This window comes from Lipotes vexillifer, unplaced genomic scaffold (genome assembly GCF_000442215.2).
Source record: "Lipotes vexillifer unplaced genomic scaffold, Lipotes_vexillifer_v1.1 scaffold1503, whole genome shotgun sequence".
In the NCBI taxonomy this organism is placed as follows: domain Eukaryota; kingdom Metazoa; phylum Chordata; class Mammalia; order Artiodactyla; family Lipotidae; genus Lipotes; species Lipotes vexillifer.
The window spans coordinates 910256-915216 of record NW_006772915.1 but is presented as its reverse complement, the minus strand read 5'-3'; the positions used below and the strand labels follow the sequence as shown (position 1 = coordinate 915216).

General features: G+C 43.0%; 1 pseudogene; it reads left to right on the top strand.

Annotated features, from left to right (window-relative positions):
• The first annotated feature begins 192 nt into the window (after window positions 1-192).
• LOC103091158 (kidney mitochondrial carrier protein 1 pseudogene) lies at window positions 193-1136 on the top strand (annotated as a pseudogene).
• The last annotated feature ends 3825 nt before the right edge of the window (window positions 1137-4961 follow it).

Genomic DNA, 4961 nt, shown 5'->3' with positions numbered 1-4961 from the left:
CAAAAAAAAAAAAAAAAAAAAAAAAGAAGAAGAAAGAAAGGAAAAAGAACATGGCTTTCCTCCAGATCCCGTGCGGCCGCTGGAGCCGGCTGCTGCTGAGCCTGGGGAGTAGGAGGGTGCAGGGCCACCGCCACCTGCTGTACCGCGCGGATTGCGGGATCTTAGTTCCTCGACCAGGGGACCAGGGATTGAACCCTGGTGCGGAAAAACCCTGTTGGAGGCTATGCGTCTGTGAACAAAGGAGAAGGGACAGCAGTGAGCGTGTCAGCCCTGAACTGGAAGCCCTTCGTGTACGGAGGCCTGGCCGCCATCACAGCGGAGTGCGGTACTTTTCCAATTGATTTAACCAAGACACGGCTCCAGATTCAAGGCCAGAAGAATGAGGCAAACTTTAAAGAAATCAGGTATCGAGGATTGTTGCATGCGTTAGTGAGGATAGGCAGAGAGGAAGGCCTGAAAGCACTGTATTCAGGGATTGCTCCTGCGATGTTGCGCCAGGCTTCCTATGGCACCATCAAGATAGGCGTCTACCAGAGCTTGAAGCGGTTATTTGTCGAGCGCCCGGAAGATGAAACCCTTCTGATAAATGTCGTCTGTGGAATTCTCTCTGGAGTCATACCCTCAACCATTGCTAATCCAACTGATGTTTTGAAAATTCGGACGCAAGCACAAAATAGCACCCTTCAAGGAGGAATGATAGGCAACTTCATTCACGTTTACCAGCAAGAGGGAACAAGAGGACTTTGGAAGGGCGTGTCCCTTACTGCTCAGAGGGCCGCTGTTGTTGTTGGTGTGGAGCTGCCCGGCTACGACCTCACCAAGAAGCATCTCATTCTCTCGGGCTTGATGGGAGATACTGTGTATACCATTTCCTCTCAGGCTTCACCTGTGGGCTGGCGGGGGCTCTGGCCTCAAACCCTGTCGATGTGGTGAGAACACTTATTATGAATCAGAGAGTCCTTTGAGAGGGCAGATGCCCTGGCTACACAGGTTCCCTGGATTGTTTGTTACAGAAATGGAAGAATGAAGGGTTTTTTGCTCTGTATAAAGGGTTTTGGCCAAATTGGTTGAGACTTGGTCCTTGGAATATTATTTTCTTTGTGACATATGAGCAGTTGAAGGAATTGGATTTGTGACGTCAAGACTGCATGAGACATCCCGCTGAAAATGCTCACGTCTGAAATAGCGAAGCTTCCTGTATTTCCCACTTCTTCTCACTGCTTGGCCCGCCACAGATTCTGAGGTGTGAGCAACAGGTGAAGACTGGGTTAGCTCGGATTGCTGTGTCCTGGCATCAGACGCTCTGCACCAGATGTTTAATGGCATAGACTGTAACATCGAAACACTAGTCCTTACCATTCAAGTGCCCTTCGACATCAAAGATAACATGAAATGCATGTTTCTTGCTAAAGAAAACTTGCATGAAGATCAGGAACTGTGGACTGATTCCCTCAGGGGAGAATAACTCCCGATGCATCTCAGCTCATAGCTGAGACTCCCAGACTGTTCGAAAGAAGCTCTTCGGAACCATGGAATGAATAGAGCCTCCAAGAGGGTGTTATTGTTCCTGAACTTCTGGGGGGGCTTTGGCTTCGTGTCTGCTGAAGAAATTCACACATGGAGACCTGGTATACCCCAGGTATAAACAGTGCAGGATATAGATCCCTGGAATATTGCACTGCTTTCTAATTTCCAATTTTGGCAGAATCTTTCCCTTATAATAAGTGATTTTTAAGCCTTGACCACTCGACCTTTGTGAGGAATTGTTACAAAGCATTAATATCTAAACTCATGATGGTGTGATAGGTTGGCTTGGAAGGTGGCAAAGTCTGTGCTGGTGGGAGGTGTTTTTAAGCTACTTGGGTTCTGTCTTAAGTAATGTTTGTAATTTGCTCTGTGATTTTAGCAAAGTTTCTATTTCCCAGTCTGTAAAATGGGGATAATAACATCTATTGATACTCAGGGTCAGGTGAAGAAGCTAGTAGCTGCTACTACTTGACCTGTAGGATTAGTGTGTTTACATCATGCTGTCATACAGCCATCATCCCAGAATAAATGGTCCGTGTGTATGGAAGAGAGTCATTTTATCATGAGCTTCCCCTGAGTGAGATCCTTTGTTAAAAGCCTTGTGAAAGAAAGAGGTTAAGGTTTTATTACATTTTCCGTAGCAAAATGTTGCCAGTGAATCCAAGAGTTGATTTTTCCAGATTTCCCGGGTTTTACTTTAGTTCTGGTCACATTTGTCAAAATATTTCCTGTCTTGGACTTCCTAATCAGTTTGGAATGAAAATACTTGCTTGAAATTCGGAAGGTGATTTTTTGTGTGTGTACCTATTTATGAAGTCTGATAAGAGGTATATAATGTCTTCCTTCTTTTCTTCTAAAGACGGGATATTATTCTTCTTTTTCATCTTCATCCTACTCTTTTCAAAATAAAAAGTGATTCTGAGAGCCCCCCCCCAAAAAAGAAGAACATGTATTTTAGAACATACAACTTATCCATATAAAATGACTCCCTGTTTTCCGTTTAATGGTTTGTGCTTTGAAGATCACTTTTTTGGAAGTAGCACTGCCAGCCCTGCCTTCTTTGAATCTATGTTGCCTATTCAATCTTAGTTCGTTATTTTATTTTCAATCTCACCACATTTTATTTTAGATGTACACCATGTTGACGGGATATAACTCATTGGTTTTTAAATACAATTTTAAAGCCTTTGTAAAAGAGTTTAAATTATTTCTATTTATTGGCTTATAGTTGTCTCATGCCTACCTTATCATTTTGTGCATTTCGGCTGTAAGGTTTTCATGCTGTGTCTGTTTTCTTTCATTTGCTTTTATGGTCTATATTTTGTTTCTTAATCTACTCTAAAGTTGTAAGCTTTATATTCATCATTAAAAAAATTCTACCAGTGGCTGCTTTAAACTTTTTGAGTTTTTTTGGTTTGTTTTTGCTGAGGCAAAATTAAGTGTTGCGGGTTTAATTGTACCCCCCAAAAAAATAATTCATATGCCTCAAGTAGCTCAGAATGTAACCATATTTGGAGGTAAAGTCTTTTCAAAAGTAATTAAGTTAAAATTAGATCATGAGGATGGCCCTAATCCAACAGGACTAGTGTTCTTATAAAGAGAGATTAGGACATAGACAAGCACAGAGGAAAGACCACGTGTGACCCACGGAGCAGGCGGCCGTCTGCAAGCCAAAGAGAGAGGTCTGAGAAGAAACCAAGACTGCCAACATCTTGCTCTCAGATTTTTAATCTCCAGAACTGTGAGAAAGTAAATATCTGTTGTTTAAGCCACCCAGTCTCTGGTACTTTGGTATAGAAGCCTTAACAAACTATTATATGTAATAATCACCTTTCCATCTCAGGCTCTCAATACACTGTTTCCACTTCATCACCACCATCACTAGCAGCATGCATGCACATCCACACTTCATCCTCAGTAGGAGTTAATTTCTCCTACTCATCAAGGGACCCCTTTTCCAACCACCTCTGCCCCTCTGTATTAGGTCTCCTATACTTCAGCTTCCCAGCCATTTCTCCAATTATACTTACCCAGCTCTTTCTGAGACAATTTACTCTATATCCCCATAGTCTGGCACATGTTAGGTGCCACCGACAATTTACCAAATGAATGAATGAAGCTCGGAACAAATGAAAGACATTCTGGTGTTGCTACCTGTATTGTTTTCACTGTAACACAACACTTGCTTATTTAGCCCAAATGGTTTTCATTTCCGAAGAACAGATTAATCTTCTTCTATTGCTCTGTTTTGGCCCTCAGCCTATACTTTGAAATGTCTTGCTAATGCCGATTAATACAACAATGCCCACAAAAACCTGGCTTGCAGGTAGCAAGTGCAGTTTGAGAAAGGCTGAAACATTTTTTTTATCACTCAGACAAGTAAGGATCAAATCCATTTATCACGAAGGTAAATATCCCTTGTTGGAGCCCCCAAGCCCCAAATCAATATCCGGTCACCATGATTTGTTTAAAATAAATGAACCCAGCTGGAAAGGATTCATAGGTATTTTTACACATATACAAACCTAGATATTTCATAAATACCTGTCCCATGTAGCCCCCGTCCTCAGATCCTGTGGATAATTAAAAGCATACCGATGCACTGCACTGAATTTGCTGCCAGTAATTTACAGGGGAGAAAATAATTATTCCAACAGTTAGACCCAGAGCAGCCTGTTCCTTGTCAAAGAAGGCCAAAGATACCTGTGCATACTTCTGCATCCCCTTTTAACAGCTTAATTAATTTGCACACTGATGAAAACTTAAAATCAGTCTAGGAACCCACCTGTTAATAGAATGGTGAGTGAGATTCACGTGATGTCTTTTATCCTGCGGGCTTCATACCCAGCCTCATTTGCATATTAGAAACCCTTTGCGTCTCCTCCCCAGAAGCTGCTGGCTTCCAAAAGCCATTCACAGCACACAGCCATTGCTCTAAATTCAGTAACTCTTATTAGCGTTAAGCCCGTGTATTCCACTGGGCAGTTGGATTGTCGTTTTTATACAGACCATTCTCTGCCCTGGAGCGACTGTCCTTCACTACGGCCTTAGATATTTTTCATTCCCACTAAAGAAGCACTCCTTTCCAATACGGGAATGAAATCTATCCGAAACTAATAGTGCCACTCAAGACGGACACGTGGGGACCTGCCTCCCGCTTCCGGGTCCCTTCACATCACGCCACCCTCCCAGCTCCCTGCTTAGAAGCTGCCCTGTTGTCAATCAGGATTTCTCACAGTTGTCAGAAAGCCAGATAAAACTGGTCACTTTGGCAAGGGTCTTTTAACCCCACACCCCACAGCTCAGCCGAGCAAAACAACAGACCAGCAGGGCGGAGGGATTCCATCAGAGGCTGGCTTCAGGCAAGGAAACACAGTCACCAGCCACAGCTGTGCATCTTCTTTCCAATAAAACATGAAGGGTTAAAGAAGTCT